At 35.6% G+C, this 20037-nt stretch overlaps 1 protein-coding gene across 3 annotated transcripts in view; it reads left to right on the top strand.

Moving 5' to 3' along the window:
* tafa5a (TAFA chemokine like family member 5a) overlaps nt 1–20037 on the top strand; it is a 684328-nt gene that overhangs the window by 736 nt on the left and 663555 nt on the right. For all 3 annotated transcript variants that reach the window (XM_062064576.1, XM_062064575.1, XM_062064577.1), the window contains exon 2: nt 2350–2511. The gene's annotated coding sequence lies outside the window, so the exon portion shown is untranslated. The remainder of the gene's footprint in view (nt 1–2349; nt 2512–20037) is intronic.

Here is a 20037-nt window from a genome sequence, read left to right as displayed (position 1 = left end):
GAAAACATGTTTTAAGATATGTTTACGCTTTTGGATCCCCAAGAATTTCACTAGGATTTTTTTCTTTAAAACTGTCATTGTTTAAAAAATAATAATGCATTAAAATGAAAGATGTCCGAAAATTGCTTTTTTGCCGATATACCGATATTGTCCAACTCTTAATTACCGATTCCGATATCAACCGATACAGATATATACAGTCGTGGAATTAACACATTATGCCTAATTTTGTTGTGATGCCCCGCTGGATGCGTTAAACGATGTAACTTTACCATGAATTGATTAACGTGGACCGCGACTTAAACAAGTTGAAAAACCTATTCGGGTGTTACCATTTAGTGGTCAATTGTACGGAATATGTACTGTACTGTGCAATCTACTAATACAAGTTTCAATCAATCAATCAAAAACAAGGTTTTCCAAAATAAGACAACAACTTCAACTCCAATTCTGGAAAAATATGCCATCATGTGCCATATTTATTTTTGAAGTCACAAAGTGCATTATTTTTTTTAACTTGCCTCAAAATAGTTTTCAATTTGGGACATGCTCTCCCTGAGATAATCCTAATACCCACTAAAACTATGGGAAATACTATACTTTGACTTTCACAAAGTGCATTATTTTTTTTTTTTTTTTAAACATGTCTCAAAACAGCTACAAAAACAATGAAGGCACACAGCTTCAGTCCAGAGTATACTAGAGCATACTTGCCAACCTTGAGACCTCCGAATTCGGGAGATGGGGGGGGGGGGGGGGGGGGGGGGGTGTATATTGTAGCGTCCCGGAAGAGTTAGTGCTGCAAGGGGTTCTGGGTATTTGTTCTGTTGTGTTTATGTTGTGTTACGGTGCGGATGTTCTCCCGAAATGTGTTTGTCATTCTTGTTTGGTGTGGGTTGACAGTGTGGCGCATATTTGTAACAGTGTTAAAGTTGTTTATGCGTTCACCCTCAGTGTGACCTGTATGGCTGTTGATCAAATATGCCTGGCATTCACTTATATGTGTGTAGAAGCCGCATATATTATGTGACTGGGTTGGCACACTGTTTGTATGGAGGAAAGTGGACGTGACAGGTTCTAGAGGACGCTAAAGGCAGTGCCATTAAGGCACGCCCCCAATAATGTGGTCCGGGTGGAAATCGGGAGATTGGTTGCCCCAGGAAATTTTCGGGAGGGGCACTGAATTTCGGGAGTCTCCCGGGAAAATCGGGAGGTTGAAACCGATACCGATAATTTCCGATATTACATTTTAAAGCATTTATCGGCCGATATCGGACATCTCTAATTAAAATCAATGTTGTGAATTATTATTGTTTAAAAAATAATAATGCATTACAATCAATGTTGATATGAATTATTGACCTATTCAAGGCTCCGATTACTTGGCATCAAATATTACACTTTGAAATGTTTCTTTTGTTTGCTCGATAAAAAACACAGCTTCTTTGACAAAAATCGCAATAAAACAGACAAAAAAAACAACTTATCGACGGATAGATCTGAAGTGGATCTAGAGAATTAGGCATTGAAAGTAAAACAAATTTATATATATATATATATATATATATATATATATATATATATATATATATATATATATATATATATATATATATATATATGTATATGTATATGTATATATATATATGTATATATGTATATGTATATATGTATATGTATATGTATATATATATATATATATATATATATATATATATATATATATATATATATATATGTATGTATGTATGTATGTGTATGTGTATGTATGACTTGTTTAACACTTTAATGAGTGGGGCCCTTTTGATCCATGAGAATGTTTTCAGGATTAAAAAAAAAAAAGTAATATTGAATTAAAACCAATGTTTTTATGAATTATTGAATTTAAGGCTCATATTACAATTACAAATATTCCACTTTGACAATGTTTTGGGGCAAACTGTTACATATGTTGTGTTTTTGCCATAAAAATCATTAAAAAAAAAAAACATTTTAATGACAGATCTGAATTTGATCTACAGATTTACACGTAAAAAACAACTTATTTTTAATATTTTTATGACTGAGACCCTTCTGTTTCTCTGGGACCAAACTTGATGGGAGGCCTAAAGGTATTTAAAAAAATTTAAAAAATAAATTTATATATTTGTTTTGAAAATGTAAAATATCAGAATGGGCCCCGAATGCTTTAATTTTTCAGTGTGCAGCCCTCAGAGGAAAACATTTGCTTTAGATCCAGGTGACAGCTCAGGTTTAGCATGTAGCTTAGCATACAGTAGCCTTGTTTAGTTGGCAGCAATGTAATATGTGGTCACCTGACTTCTAAAAGTGATGTCATCCTTCATGCAGTTTGTCCTGGTGCTGGAAGCAGTTAGCTGTTTCCACCTGCAGCCTCCAAGCACACAACACAAGCTTTTCTGCACAAGGTTGCTGACCATCTTGTTTTTCCAGCCTTATTTGAGGGGGGAAAAGGCTCAACTTCAAGGACTTGGATTGCACACAAACAACTGGGTGAGTGTGGTTTATCTGTCTTAATAATATAAATTATTATCAATAATATAAGTGTGTTACGTCCACTTGGAATGCTGGGAATTAATATTCATTTGGTGTAAAAAATGAAGGCCGGTGTTTACAAAATCCACCTTGGTTTCCGCTTAACAAGGTTGCAGCATTCAAGGATGCGAACATGTGTATACCTGCGCTAATCGTCTGCTTTGAGTGTTTTTATTATATATTTTTAGTGCTGGCGTTTGATAATTTTTCTGCACGCACGTCCTCCAACATCACAATGATTACATTTTGCGACTGTAATGTCACCACGATCCCAGCAAACATGCTTATGCAGACCAGAAGCAATACACAACACAGAGTGGCTGAGTCAGCATCTTTCCAGATCAAGTACAACCAAACTTGCGGGTCTTTTAGCGAAATGCTCACCTGCCATCTGTGCAGGTGAAAATCTAATGTCGAGCCTCACGCCGTCATGTCAGGTGACTCGGCTGCAGCTTGACCTCGTTTTTTGCCTCATTTCAGTGCCACTGGATAATTTATTCATTAAAATGAATTAACTATACATCTATTTAATGTATCGGAATTCAAGTAATTATGAATCATAACTATTATCGTTTGTGGAAATTAATAGTAGCAATGAATTTGTTTGATTTATTTAAGTGATTGTATATAATTCATTGAAATTAATTGAAATGAATAGTAACTGAATATTTTTAATTTGTTAAAATTAATTGAAATTAGAAACAATTACCGTATTTTTCGGAGTATAAGTCGCTCCGGAGTATAAGTCGCACTGGCCGAAAATGCATAATAAAGAAGGAAAAAGACATAAGTCGCACTGGAGTATAAGTCGCATTTTTTGGGGACATTTGATAAAAGCCAACACCAAGAATAGATATTTGAAAGGCAATTTAAAATAAATAAAGAATAGTGAACAACAGGCTGAATAAGTGTACGTTATATGAGGCATAAATAACCAACTGAGAATGTGCCTGGTATGTTAACGTACCATATTATGGTAAGAGTCATTCAAATAACTATAACATATAGAACATGCTATACGTTTACCAAACAATCTGTCACTCCTAATCGCTAAATCCGATTAAATCTTATACGTCTAGTCTCTTACGTGAATGAGATAAATAATATTTGATATTTTACGGTAATGTGTTAATAATTTCACACGTAAGTCGCTCCTGAGTATAAGTCGCACTAGCCCAAACTATGAAAAAAACTGTGACTTATAGTCCGAAAAATACGGGTAACTCAAATTAGTAAAAACAATAAATTTATTTTATTAAATTTAATTAAAATGATTAGTAACTATTAATGTATTAAAATTAATTGAAATTAATAGGAACAAGTTATTGTTGAATTGATTAACTATGAATTTATTTAATTAAAATCGAAAAGAATACTGAATGTACTGTATGAATATGTGTATTAAAATTAATTAAAATAATGGTAATTATTAATTGATTTAAACATTTTACAAATTAGAGACAACTATGAATTTATTTAATTAGAATTAATTGCAAAGTTTACTAACTATGAATGTACTAATTAATTTATTAAAATTAAAAATAACTTCATTTATTTAACAGATATTATAAATATAAAATAATAAACTATGAATTTATTTTATTTTATTTAATGCAAACGTTTAGTTACTAGTTTAGTGAAATTAATAGTAACATTTTATTGTCAAATTGATTTTAAAATAAATTGAAATTATTAACTCTAAAATTATTTAATTAAAATTAATTTAAAAAAATGCTTACTGTGTGAATGTACAAATTAGATTATTCAAATTAATTGAAACAATGGTAACTGAATTTATGTAATTTATTTCAATTGAAATGATTAGAAATTACTGTTAATGTATTATTAAATTGAATTAAAATTATATTAACAATTAATTTATTCAAATGATTTGAAATATTAGTAACAGTTCATACAGCTGTGTATCACACAGTAAATTTAAATAAATATTTTATTTCATGAAAATAATTGAAATGATTTGTGACTAATTTCTGAATGTAATAGTTGCTATTAATTTATGAAATTAATAGCAACTATTAAAAAGCAAAGTCTATATATGTGCATTATTTTGATGCTATCTCAATTGGTGCTACCAATTTCAAATAAGTTTGTACACATTAATTCATGGCTTGTTAATTTAATTACTTGTACGAACTATTAATTTAGCAGTAAAATACATATTGGGTATCAGGGCACCGAGAATCCCTTCTCCTATAGGAATCATTTCTGTTCTCAGCAAGCGGGTTGTCATCCGTGTTTACACTCGTGCACGGCAAAGGCCGTTGTGCAAGCTGCGAGGATCGCAACTGCACGTTGTGCCTCCAAGGACCCGTGTTGCATGTTGTGTGTGTAAAAAGCATGGAGTGTTGTGCCCCTCAACAGATGGGAAAGACTTAGTATGCATGAATGCACACGTTATGTAGCCTTCCATTCACAACTGGATCTAGGTATTGTGTTGCCACGGATACACATTCAAGGGGCTTTTTGCGACTTGCTCAAACTTACATTAGTTTTTTTTTTAAACCAAAAAAATCTAACAATTACTAAATATATTGAGTACAAGTTGCTCGTCAGCCCGCAGAATGTTTCTGGCGTAGGCGTCTTATCACTTACCGCGGTCTCGTATGCGCAGGGAGCGCCTGCACATTGGCACAAAAACAGTCCAAGAGAAGCGACTAACAATTTGCCCTCATATTGTTATGATAGAATATACAAACCATGATAGCTAATGTTAGCTAGTCAAATTAGCTAAGAACACACAAAGCTAATGTGTGTTACCTATGGGCGTCGTTTATGTCATTTCGTGCTAAAAAAGGGAAGATAGGCATCTGCGTAAAGGTTGCAACTAACAACTATTTTGATAGTGACTAGTCATCTTAACGATTAGTCGACTAATCGGATTATGAAGCATACACATATATACAGTGACTCTAATTTACCCCAAAACTTTAAATTTTGGCCCCAGATATCAGTGTTTCCCACACATTCATTTATTTGTGGCGGCCCGCCACGAAGAATTACGTCCGCCACAAATAAACATTTTTTTATTTATTTGTTTTTTTTGTCCTGTCCAGCTTGTCAGGCAAATCATATAGTTGATGTAGATGCCCATATAGGCTGTTCAGATTTACTTTACAAAAGAGAAGTGTAGGATACTTCTCTTGTTGCCTTATTTGTATTTGACCACTACGGTTTTCTGTTTATTTGTTACTGACTGTGGCAGGACACCTCTGCCTCTGTTTCACTTTATGTTGCTGGTAAATAATATGGTTGTAGTAGTAGGCTAAAGTTAAATTATTTAGTATGCAGTAATTAAAGGGGCAGAGCTTTAAGAGACATTTTAGCTTTTATATTTTATAAGATATATTTTTTGTAAGAACCACAATTAATAAATATATTTCAGTGAATAACTTATTGTTCAAATCTGTATATAAATATGTACATAAAGTGTTGTAATTATATTATAAAATGGATGGATGGATGGATGGATGGACGTTTAAAACAAAACTGTTATTATTAATTAGTAAGTATACATTTTTTGAGCCATTTTAGAGAAAATCATATCATTGTAGTAAATTATGCAAATTACTCGATGATGTCATGATGACCACGCCCATAGCCACGCCCCCACCACCACAGGTATCTTGGCAGTTTATGGGAAACACTGGATATGTTTAGGTTTATAACAATAGGAATTGAGATTAATTCGAGAATTGATATTTTCACACCCCTAGTACGTACTGTATGATGCTCATTCAGCTGTTACAAAAATAAAAATAACTTAAACTTTTGTACATTTTTAAAACGACAGGCAAAGTGCTAAAAAATATATATATTTTTTTTAATGGAAAACAAACCCCGTTAAAATAGCAGCAATAAAAACACAAACATGCTAAAAAAGAAACAAGCATTTTCTGAAAATGTTTAAAAAGCTGCAGACTAGTATATTATTGATTAACTCCTGGCGTTTTTATCAATCTAATAGACTAAATGTATAAAATTGTACCATTGATTAATTTTTTTACATTTTAGCTATTGAATGAATTGTGTTTTTAGTTTTGGGTTCATTGGTGCCCAATGTTTAGCGTGTGTTCGATTGACATTTCTTATTGTATTCTTTCTTCCTTGCACTGCAATGTGACACTGTTTACACCTGAAGTTCCTGACATATAACCGCCGAATGTTCCAGACTGTAAGCTGCTACTTTTTTCCAACGCTTTGTACTCTGTGGCTTATAAAACGGCGGAAGTAATTTCTGGATTTTTCTTTGCTAACGACCATAATGTTCTGTATTAAATAGATTTCTTAGAACACCGACACTGAAATGGTATGTTATTGTGTGTGCTATGGTGCCATTTTTGTGGACAAGTTTGCTCACTGCAGGTGCTGCTGGTTGATATGTACTTCCTGTTTTGTGCCGGAAGTATATTTGTCCATAGCGTTTCTTTCCGAAGGTTTTCTTCATTCATCACTCCAAGCAACGTTTGTATGTTTTACAATATATCTAAAACAATTCATTCTTACTAAACCGTCCCATGTGTGATGTCTGTAGGTGTGTTTTTTATGCATATTTGTACACGCTATCGTAATTTAATGAAGCTGGCGTCGTTAGCATGAGCGAATATGCTAACATGTTTACGAGTGTCTGTGTTAGTATTATTAACATACAATGGCATTCTTATTGGATTGTTTCAGTTTCACAAATTCCTCAGTAAATTCACAAAAACGTCACCGTGGAGTTATTGAGTCTGTCTAGCTGATTGGAGGGCTAGAAATCCCAGCACATTCTTCTTTGGCAAACCTCTCAAACTCCGCAAGATTTGACAGTCTCCTGCCAATGACGTTGATCCTCAGTTCTCCCCAAAGATTCTTGATAGGATTCAAGTCGGGTCTCTGTGCAGGCCATTCAGTAACATTGACGTTGGCCTTCTGGAGCTAGTTATTTACCAGGATTTACGTATGTTTTGGGTTATCATCATGTTGGAAGTCATACCCAGTTTTGCTGCTGACTGCTGGAGGTGTTCCTCCAATATCTTTATTTCTTTAGGATTCCTTCCACTTTGACAAGATTCCCAGTTCCAAATGGACTGAAGCATGCCCACAGCATAATACTCCAACCATCTTATTTCTCTGCGGGGACCGTGTTCGTAGGTTTGTATACTTTTCCCTTCTTTCTCCAAACATAAGCAGTGTCTCCAGGGCCAGAGAGCTGGAGTTCTGTTTCATCTGACCAAAGGACACACTTCCAGTATCCATAGACTCTTTCTAGGTTGTCCTTTACATACTTCAGTTTGGCTTCACTGCAGACGTGGACTTTTTCTTGATCGGCAGCCTCGCAGTCCATTCCTATTCGATTGTCTTCTTTGAAACTACAATTTCAGACTTGGCCAAGTCATTCACTAGTGTCTTGGCAGTTGTTCTTAGTTTTTTTAGACACATCTCTCACTATCTTTTTTTCCAAAGTCTTTGAAATATTTAGTTTCCTACCTCTGCCAGGCTTGTTTTGTACCATGCGGCTGTCTTTGGTTTTCTTTATGATACTTCTCACTCCAGTTCTTGACACTTGGAAACACTGTTTTCTTCTGTTTTTGTCATGATGCTTTCTGAGTCCTAAATCATCCATGAACTGAATCTTGTTTACTGCTCACAGGTCCCTTTTTTAGAGTCAGTGTTCACTGGCGAGTTTGATTAATCCAACACTTGCTGTCTCTCAGACTGGTGGACATTTTTAAGGGGGCAAATCATTTTGTCTGTGTGCAAATAAAACTATTGCAAGCATCCAAAATGAAAGTAGGATGCCTGGAAAAGCTGTTTGAATGAATGAACGAATGAAATTAGTTTATTTCAGTCATATAATCAACCATTTTGTGTGATCAATTTAACAGCACAAATTATACATATTAGCAATCTCACACACACACACACACACACACACACACACACACACACACACACACACACACACACACACACACACACACACACACACACACACACACACACACACACACACACACACACACAAAAGAATGACCGAAAAAAGGAATAGGCTGAAGCCAAGGCTTATATTTGCCTATCCTATAGTTTCACTGATAATTAGATTGCCTGGAAAATCAACATTCAAAAAATCAATTGAATGAAAGTAATTGTTTCTATATTTGATCATTTTCCATTATTTCACCTTTTCAAGGCTTTCTTAAACCTTAACAAAGAACTACATGTCTTCAACTCATCACTGAGCTTGTTCCACCATTTAACTCCTAAAACTGAAATACATTTGTATTTTATATTCGTTCTTACTTTACATATTTCAAAAATCAATATCAATGTTTAAAAATACTTAACATATGAAATTTTCATTGGAGCTAATAATTTTTTCCTCGACTATATATAGACTACAGGGAAGTGGTTTAAAAAAAATCATGACATGACCCCTTTAGTTAAGATGATAAAAGTACTATTTGCAAAGAAACACAATGTCTTCTATTTCCGTATTCTTTGCATGGTTTTTTGTAAAAATTGATTATTCATGGTTTCCTGTATGCGGTTGTATCATGTGAAAAAAGGCAACGGCAGGAGTTCAATATAGCATGAACACGTTTTATTTCCATTTTAATGTGGACATCAGTGGGGAATTTCAATCAAGACAGAATGCTTTGGCGACAAGTAAAACAAAAAAACCCACACTGAAGAATACCTGATATCAGCAACATTCATGTATCGCCTCTCATATATACCTCCATTTACTTCAGTAGCTCACGCAGCATAAGAACAAATGGATTACGTGCTGTTGTGAAGGTTAAAGACTAATATATACGGCCGATCCTACAGCAACCTGATAGCTTATGTAGTCTTCACCCGGGTCACAATTACCTCGTGCACTGCCAGTGAAAGCAAGCCAAGTGTGTGTACTTGGGGGATTTCTATCGTTATAGATGTCTGACAGTCTGCCTGTCTGCCTTTGATTAGACCTGCTGGGTAATCCACTAAAGGATTTCTCCGCATCAGGGAGCTAGAAGAGGGGAAAGGTAAGGACAGCTGAGATAAGCACATACATTGAGGGGGGAAAAAGACCAAATAAAGCACCGCGCTTGCATTTCACTTGCAGACATTGAAATCACAGGAGGTCCAATTTTAGATTTGCCGGCTGTGGAATCGTATCAACAGGACATCGGAGAGTCCACAGGCGGAAAGAGTGATTTGTCCACAGCTTTTGCTTGCCTGGGAAAAAAAAAAGACTCTATCCCGTACTCAGTGTGGGTTTGATGCAGCTTGTTCAGGACTATTACTGTAATCCACTACTGTCGCAATAGTTCTATATTATCCATTTTAATGTGAGTCTCGAAGATTTACCTCATTCCTGTGAGAATCCTGCGTGTGACTGAAGCATTGAGGAGCGGAAGTTGGTTGATTTTATCCAGGAATCACTGCAGTGTGCTCAAACACGCACCAGGGAGCATCTTTGAGCAGATAATACTGTATCATCTCTTTCTCTTTCGGACTTATCAGGTCTTTACTTTGAGGAAAAGACATTGTTCACTCACGCTTTAAGTGAGGGATGAGGCAGAAACTAATGCAGACTCCTTCTGTTTTTTTTTGTTGCTTTTTTTATGTACAGTGCTAACCCCGTGGAGTGTACAGTTAAACAAGGAAACTAATAACTAAGGATGGGTACCGTTCACAGTAGTTGTCAATTTATTGAATTTATAAAATGTATATAAATGATTAGTACTTCTAATTCTTGAATTTGCTTATTCAAAATAAACAATAAGACTATCTCTCCTGCAGAACACAACGTGTACAGGTGGCTGGGACCACCTCTTCATTACTGGACATTACCAAAGGCGTTCCACAAGGCTCAGTGCTGGGGCCCATTTTATTTTCTATCTACATAAATAATCTTTGTAATAATTTGTCAAATGCAATGTACCATTTTTATGCAGACGACACCATTATTTATTGCTGTTCAACCTCCATCACTCAGGCTTTTGAGTTTTTACAAGCTGCTTTTGATGTCATCCAGGCTCGCTTATTTGATCTTAAATTGGTTTTAAATACAGATAAAAGCAAGGTAATGGTTTTCTCTCATTCAAGGGTGCTACTGGAAAATATTCCAAATATTGTAACATCAAATGGAAACCCTATAGAGCAGGTCTTAAATTACAAGTACTTGGGTTTTACTCTTGATCAGGAGCTTTCATTTAAAGCTCATATTAACAACTTGGTCTCTAAGCTTAGGGTAAAGCTTGGTTTCTTTTTTAGAAATAAAAACTGCTTCTCTCTTAAAGTCAGAAAGAAATTGGTGACAGCAACTATCTTGCCTGTAATTGATTATGGAGACGTGCTTTATTTTAGTGCTTCATCTAGTGCCTCCAGTCCTTGGACACTGTTTTTCATTCAGCACTAAGATTTGTTACTGGCTGTCGTGGTCTCACCCACCATTGTCAACTGTATATGAAGTCAGACTTATCTTCATTGAGTGCACGCAGATACACACATTGGCTGACTATCATTTATAAGGCTCTTTTAGGTTTAATACCTCCATACTTGTGTACTCTGTTACAAAGAAAAAGCAGCTCTTACGCATTACGTTCTAACAATTTGTATGTTTTAACTGTTCCTCATGTACAGACTGAATTTGGCAAAAGAGCTTTTGGCATTGCTGCCCCTATGGCATGGAATGCATTGCAGACGAAACTGAAACTTACAGAACTACTTCCATTTGGAGCCTTCCGTTCTGTCCTGAGGGACAAACAGCGAGAGACGTTTGCACAGTGCCTGTGTTTTAAAGATGTAAATCTCTGTTGTTTTACAGTTCTCTTATGTATTTTAAAATGTATGTCTTAATGTATTATTTTTGAAACTGCTCTGTGACATGTGCTGTTGACCTCTTGGCCAGGTCACCCTTGTGAAAGAGATCTTGTTATCTGGTTAAATAAAGGTTCTATTAATTTATAAAAAATAAATGAAACAATTAGGAGCTAATGTTATGATTTATTAGAATAAAGTGACATTAATAGTATTTATGAATTTACTTAATCACAATAAATTGAAATCATTTTAAACTAACTGTTGAATTGATTTATTTTAGTTGGAATGATTAACTAAGAATTTAATTACAATTGATTAGTAACTTGTTTAATGTAAATTTTTCGGTAACATTTTATTTTTTAATGTAACATTTAAAAATGAGCTGATTACTGTGCTATCCAGTTATATCTTATACCACAGATTTGGTCCGCCACATAATTTTATGTGGCCCACCAAAGCCTGTAAATAATACGGGTCAAAGTACTTGACAGAAAATAAATACATGTACTGCATACAATTGCATATCTTTTCAACTTGAATATGTAATAATGTAAATTATATTATCCTACATTTCAAACTTTTGTTAAAATAAAACAAAATACTCATCTGCTTGACTTATGATTTAAAAAAAATAAAAATTAAAAAAAAAAATTAAAAAAGTTATCCATCAAATTGTACGCTCTAAACATGACACATTTTACGGTAGAAAAAAGTGTCAGCTCTCTCGCCAGAATTTTACCCTAAAAAACTAAATTTTTCCAGTTGCAGTGAAAAAATCACTGTAAATATTAGGGTGAAATTCCGCCGACTGAGCTGCCAGCAAAATCTACAGATTTGTTTTTACAGTGTACTTAAAAAATATATACGGTAATCAAATGCATAGGCAACTGTGTAATAATACTTATACATTTATGGTCATAGTATTCACTGTTATGGGTTGTTCTTCTCCTGAACCCCTGCACATCAGATTGACTTGAAATTTCTCACACAGCTCTACAAAGTAACATCAGGGCGTTTGGTCGAATCCCCACAACATTTGTCACACCCCTTTAGGGGACTGACAAGCACATGTGTGTACAATTTGAGTCTAATTGTTTGAAAAACATGGCCGCCATCATGCGAAACGTCTTTTGAAAGGACGCAGGCGGGACCTAGCAACTAATTTCCCCTATTTTGAATCATTGATTGTCTAAAAATCAAACATTTTTTGGGGGGGTTCCATGTTACATCTGCTTTAAGAGCAGGAGTTCTTGACCTTTTTGACCTCGAGCCCCAACTTTTTCGCACTACAGAGGGGCCCAGGGCCCACTCGAATATATAGATCTTACTCTTCATCTTCCATCCATCCATCCATTTTCTACCACTTGTCCCTTTCGGGGTTGCGGGGGGTGCTGGAGCCTATCTCAGCTGCATTCGGGCGATCTTAATCACATTTAATAATTTCGTCTAACCTACTTACAGTTAACAGGATAAAAATTGTCAAACGATTTAAAAGCATGTGTTAATCACAAATATCATTATCAAGGCTTTGGTCAGGCTGATTATAAAAATAAGAACTCATCAAATGTACTGCAAAAGAAGGGATTCAAACTGATTAAGAAACCATTTACTAAGGGTGTCAAAAAAAATAGATTTTTGAATGACTCACGATTTGTAACGACTTAATTGATTCATAAAAACTGATATTTTTTTTGAATATCTTTTTCAGCCAGGCAAATCATATTGTTGATGTAGATACCCATATTTTCTGTACAGATAAGTGTTACAAACATTTATTAAAGCTGTTTGTCTATTTTATGGAGGAGTGTAGTTAATCATAGAACTGGCACTCAATGTTATTAAAAGTATGGATTATGAATCGAGATTGGTTTTGAATCTTAAATGGTCTCTGAACCGAATTGAATCAAGGTGTTGACCAAAGATTCACAGCCCCAACACTTACATGTAAATATGCAGTGTTAAAAGAAAGTAATTCTACCAAATTAAAAAAATAAAAATGTTTATTAAACTGTCAAAATAATATTGAATGCAAATGAACCTACACCTTCACCACTTTAGTCCTAATTTTTTGCGCTTAAAAACGTCTATGACTTTAGCTCCAGACTTCTTCTGTTTGTTTGATATTGTATTACAACTGAGTACCACTGCTGAGAAATAGATATTTTGTAGTGTTAACGATGAGCAGTACAAAATCTATTTTACAAGGAGTCACGATGGCAACCGTGTGATGTCGTAAAGCGGATGAAGCCACCAATTTAAGCATTTGCTCTCTGCCAGCAGCTGGGCAGCCGGACAAATGTGGCCGCAAAGTGTGAAGGTGTACAGTACAAATGGTGTGAGTGGAGCACGGTGGGAACATACTGTGAAATCCTGTTGGTCACCCCACGCTCCCCCTCCCTTGCTCCACTCAACTTCCCCCTGTTTAAACGCAGGCGGCGTCTCGACGGGGCGCCGCCAACCGACTTGAAATCTGCCCGACTTCATCCTCCCTCGCCCGTTTGAACAGCACACTGAAATGTTAATTCCACCATGCCGTTCCTTGTGCAGCATTCATGGGACCCCCTACCGAGAACAGAGGAGACATTTCCACACAAGTTCAGAGACTACGCATCTCTTTCGGAGCAGTGTCGCTCCTGGTAGAGGTAGTGCGTGTCCCTCCGTATGGCCTCATTTGTACTGATTTATATTACATCAAGCCCACTGGTAACATTGTTTTTACTGCCTGAATTCCTCCATCTGTGTTTATTTCTTATGATCAAACAGTCAAGAGTGTAGAGTCGACATAAACGGGTTTGATCTGACGAGCGCACCATTCCAGACCCAGTTATGGTCCCAAACGCTGTAGCAAGCCAACTTGTGAAAGATCTACCATGTAGAGATTTTACTCTGGTAATAATGCAGTCAAAGTGGGGTGTCCAAACTTTTTCTGCTGAGGGCCGCTTGCTAAAAAAACAACACAATTTATAGATGTTGAAGGGGAACTGCACTTTTTTTTTGGAATTTTGCCTATCGTTCACTTTCATTATGAGAGACAAGAAGACAAAAAGTTTTTCTTTCTAACATATAAAAATCGGCTCGTTCCAGATGGCTAACAATGCAGCTAATGGCAGCAATCAATTCCACCTCCAAATCACTTTAAAAATGCATTCAAAAACTGTCAATCATTCTTCATTTACGTTTCGTTACCTGTATAATAACCAAGCTGTAGCAAAAAAGCTAACTACGGAAAGAGTTAAGCTAGCTTCTACGTCAGCACGAAATGCGTTTGAGTTTGTAATGCACAACACTGCGATACAACACCAATTTGTACTGACTGAAAAACATGAACAATCATATTACAGTATTTGTGAAGTATTTCATGTTTTGTTTGTACACAGCTAGCCAGACAGTGTATGTACTGTAGTTGTAATAACACGCATGAGGTGCTGCGTGTATCATGATCGATATTAAAGTGTGACTCACAAGATGGACAGTTGTTCGTCGAGACCAGCTGGCCGGGGACGTTTTCTGTTGACTTTGGGTAAGCGGTCCATTTATGTCAAATAGCTTGTCTCCAAGTTCCATATTTATAGCGTCAAAACCCCCTTCCATCCCCCTCCCCCGGCTTCCATCTGCTCCAACGTCTCCCTCTTTCTTTGTGCTCGCTTCTAGAAGCAACAGTTCATCCTCAGTATATTCAGCGTCAAAAGTATAAGGTTGTAGATCCTAAATTTGTCCAATAATAGTCGTCTCCCTTGTCGGTTACCAAGTCTGCCATGATTAGAAAACACACTTGTTTGATTCCAGAAGTAGGAACACACATGTTGCCAGAAGTCCGACGTGTGCTGCTATGGAAACAGAAATCAATGCTCATAAAAAAAATCAGTCCCAAAAATGATTAAAATAATCAAATATTATCAAAATATGGTAAATATTGAACATGTTACATATCTTTATGAACGTGTCTGTTACTACATTATATATAGACTTGCAGTGTGTATGGTAGTGTTGAAACAATACCAATATTTTGGTACCGGTACTAAAATTATTTCGGTACTTTTCTAAATAAAGGGAACCACAAAAAAATTGCATTATTGGCTTTATTTTAACAAAAAATATTGGGGTACATTAAACATATGTTTCTTATTGCAGTTAAGTCCTTAAATAAAATAGTGAACATACTAGACAACTTGTCTTTTAGTAGTAAGTAGACAAACGAAGGCTCCTAATTAGTCTGCTGACGTATGCAGTAACATATTGTATCACTTATCATTCTATTATTTTGTCAACATTATTGACAAGTGGTAGAAAATTAATTATTAATCAACTTGTTCATTTACTGTTAATATCTGCTTACTTTCTCTTTTAACATGTTCTGTCTACACTTTTGTTAAAATGTAATAATCACTTTTTCTTGTTGTTTGATACTTTAGCTTTGGATGATACCACAAATTTGGGTATCAATCCGATACCAAGTAGTTACAGGATCATACATTGGTCATATTCAAAGTCCTCATGTGTCCAGGGACATATTTACGGAGTTTATAAACATAATATGAATATAAAAACAATTAAAGATGTTGTGATGCCAAAAAATATCGACATAATCATAGTATCGACTAGATACGTGCCTGTACTTGATATCATTACAGTGGATGTCAGGTGTAGATCCACCAATGGCGTTTGTTTACATTTTGATGCCGGTGAGCTACGGTGTGTAGTGAAGCATGTTTAGCTATTCCTCGTCCTGCAGGGATGATACTTGTAAGAAACATACTTTGTTGCCATGGAGGCGAGGATTAGTGATTTAGAAGTAGCTAGAACACTGCAGACGGCGGATGGACGTTAGCCGATAGCTAGCTAGCCATATCTTAAAGCGCCTCTTCCTTAGGGTGTTTCAGTGTTATAACTTCACCTTTATCGTTAGTTTTTAAGCCAAAATGCGTCTGTTCTCCCTTTTCTGTCTACACACTGTGTCTGCTTGTAGGTACTCTGTGATTGTGCGCTGCTGAACATGCTCGTCTGCTTGTAAAACCAGCAATGACACAACGTGACTTTGGCGCGGGCGGGACCGGTACGTTTCAGAGACTGTATAGTACCGAAAATGATTCATTAGTACTATACTAATACCGGTATACCGTACAACCCTAGTGTATATAAAACGTTGATGGAGGGTTTTAAATATGTTTTAGAGGACTTTGAAGGGTACAACGGTGACTAGCACTAGCCACATCTTTCAAGCCTTTTTTGTCATCTTTAAAATGGTTTTAAAAAAAAGACGTATTTTTTGTCTCACATGATGATTGTGAACAAGAGGCAAAATAAAAAAAATGTGCAGTTCCCCTTTAAAGGTCCCCGGGACCCCCAATGGTCTGTCATAAAAGTATTAAAAGTAAGTTATCTAACAATTAGGGGCTTACATTTTTTTTATTTTCGAATGAATCGCGATAATTTTTTGTAAAGATTGTTAATTCAAATACATTATTATTATTATTATTATTATTATTTTTTTTTTTAATCTTTTGCAACAAAAAACTTGAATTTCACGATAAAATCCATATCGCCCAGACCCAGTTGGTCATGATGGTGGTACTCGGAAGAGCCAAGTGTTTTCTGAGGTGGTACTTGGTGAAAAAAGTTTGAGAACCACTGATATAGATCAGTGTTGGGTCGCGGGCGCCCTATAGAGGGCGGTCAAAAATGTGTTTCTCAGCTGTGGTCTGTATGGGCGGCAGCGGTACTCAGTTGTAATACACTATTCCACCACTTGTAGCAGTAATGACAATATCACACAAACAGATGTCTGGAGGTAAAGTCGAAGAGAAGTTTCTTCAGCGCAAACATTTTGACAAAAGTGGTGAAGCTGTAATTTCATTTGCACTTTAATTGTATTGACAGTTTAGTTCATTTATAATTCATGCATTTTATTACAGCACAACAAAATATAAATTCATTTTTTGATCAGTTATTTATGAGTCCCTTGTTTGGCAGTTGATTTGATTAATAATTAGACAAAGGTTTATGTGTTAAATAACAATCTTTGTGATTAACACATGCTTCCATATGATTTGACAAGGTTGTTAAACTGTAAGTAGATCAGATAATATGATTAAATCAAGTGTAAGATTACTAATTCAGTGTTATTTGAGGCCCCTCTTGAGTGGACAAGTTGGGTTCCAAGGTCAAAAAACTTTAAATAACCACTGATCGAGTTAAACTTAGGATCTATTAGTTGATTATAAGCTTTTTTTTTTTAATGTTTTGCTTTCTCAATATTTGATAGCCTTGATTTCCATTCATTATTAGGCTACTGCATGCTATGATGCCTAATTCCGATCTGATTTATGCAGTCGTTCACGTTAGTTACAAAAACAAAACAAGATATTTATTGTGACTGGAATTTTTCCTTGAACTGACTCGCATGGTGTTTATAGAAGCAAACATGGCTCCAATCCTAACAGGTATCAGTCTTGAAGCGTGTGTGGCAATTTCAAGTATTTTGTGCAGCTGGAGTCAACATCAGATTATTTGGCGTAGGAAATTGTGGTACCTTTTGCTTTGACGACTGTTCCACTGAAACATTGAGGTATTTTCTAAAACATATTTTTTTGTTTTCCGCTTGGTTTCTCCCTATTTATCCTCTATTTGTTCTCAAATAATTATGACGTACGGTATAGGCCAAACGTTTGGACACACCTTCTCATTTTAATGCGTTTTCTTTATTTTCATGACTATTTACATTGTAGGTTGCTACTGCAGGCATCAAAACTACGACACCTATGAAGTGAAAACCCTTTCAGGTGACTACCTCTTGAAGCTCATCGAGAGAATGCCAAGAGTGTGCAAAACAGTAATTATAGCCAAGGGTGGCTATTTTGAAGAACGTAGAATATAAAACATGTTTTCAGTTATTTCACCTTTTTTTGTTTATATAACTCCACAGGTGTTCATTCATAGTTGTGATGCCTTGAGTGACAATCTACAATGTAAATAGTCATGAAAATAAAGAAAACACATTGAATGAGGAGAAGGTGTGTCCAAACTTTTGGCCTGTACTGTAGGTCGGATGATTTATTGCCATATGCAGTACGAAAAAGGCCTTGGTCAGATTTGTAAAAAAAAATAAAAAATAATAATTATACTGTTCACACTGACATGAAAAAATCAGATACATGCATGTGGGCAAAAACAAAACATAAAATCACAATTGACCTGCAGTGTGGGTAGGACACGCTGTAGTCTGAGGGCCTGGTGCTGGATCCAACCTGTTTGTTCTCTACAAGCGGGGACATACCCAGACAAGAGTAGTTTGGCTTTGTTGTGGTGCAAAATGACACTTTAGACCTCTGCCGGCGTGTCCGTTTCTCCTTTCCAGTGTCGGCGTAAAGGCCTGTAAGGTTGTGCTCAAACAGCTTTGGAAATCACGCTAGCATGTTTGTAATACAGACATCTTTACAAGTTTCATAATCGTTAGCCAAATGGTTAATTAGTTGCTAAGTCCTGTCCGTTTGGTTGATGGTAGTCTTGTGCTTGTCTGTGCCAAATTTCGTGGCTATTCGACTAAACACCCTAAAGTTACGAAGTCGAGGTCAAACTGTGAGAAATTTCAAGTCAATTCAACTTATAATAGCAGCACTATCAACTGGTGTATTTTTCAGAGAAGTAGTTGTCCAGGAATAGAAGAGTTAGCTTCCACACACAAATATATGATTTCCTCTGAACAAGCAGTGGACAATATATTTTTTTTGCGTAAGAGAGCTATTTGTTTCTTTAAAATGTGTAGCTCTAACAAAAAGACCTGCCGCAGAAAACTAAAACTTGCAAATAGGGCTTTTTGCCATTTTTGCTAATGCAAGTATCAGGTGCTTTTGTTGCGCCATCTTTTTACTCTGCAAGAGAACATTTTCAAAATGTAGTTGGGGGGGTGGAAGTGCACTTTCAACAAATTGGATCAAAGCTGGAATTATAATTTCAATATATTAAATGACAACACTCGTATTTAATTCACTAAGTACAAGCTAAGTGTTTTCCGTTCAATGCAAGAGTCTTCATAAATTATTCATAAAGAGGCCGAGCAAAAAGTGCTCGAGTACAACAAAAGCCAGCAACGTGGACTCGGAGTATATTAAAAAATGTCAAACAGCCTCGGGGAGCTATTCATGTTTGTATAAAAAGATAAAATAAATAACAAAGTCAGTCTTCGGGATTGTGTAAAAAAATGGCTGTAAAGCTGCATGAAGCTTTCATAAAGAGGTTTCTTGGTGGGTAATTGCATCCATGTCGTGAGTGACGACACTTCCAAACTTTATCACAAAAATAGACCAGTTTGATATCCTTTAACATTTTCTTCATTATTTAACAAGCAACATGGCAAACACCTAATATACAGTATGAGCCGTTTGCTTCTTAAATTTGTCTTTTTTTATTTAATTTTTTAAAGTCTCAATCTGATAATACACACTTTGAACTAGTCAAAGTGTGTATTGCGCCATCTCAGAAAAAAATATATTTCATTTTTGAAAACATTCGAGTTACAGGACTGACAACAGAAGTGAGTTTTTAGCATACAATTTGCCAATACATGAAATATAACAATATGGAATGAGTGGTAATTGCATATGTACACTAATCAAATTACAGTTATTCAACCAAAAAAATATTTTTGCAAATAACTTCAAAAAGCAATTTGGGTAA

Source organism: Entelurus aequoreus, linkage group LG12 (genome assembly GCF_033978785.1).
Source record: "Entelurus aequoreus isolate RoL-2023_Sb linkage group LG12, RoL_Eaeq_v1.1, whole genome shotgun sequence".
Lineage (NCBI taxonomy): Eukaryota > Metazoa > Chordata > Actinopteri > Syngnathiformes > Syngnathidae > Entelurus > Entelurus aequoreus.
Note: the sequence above shows the minus strand (reverse complement) of the source record. Positions and strands in the feature narration are given on the sequence as shown.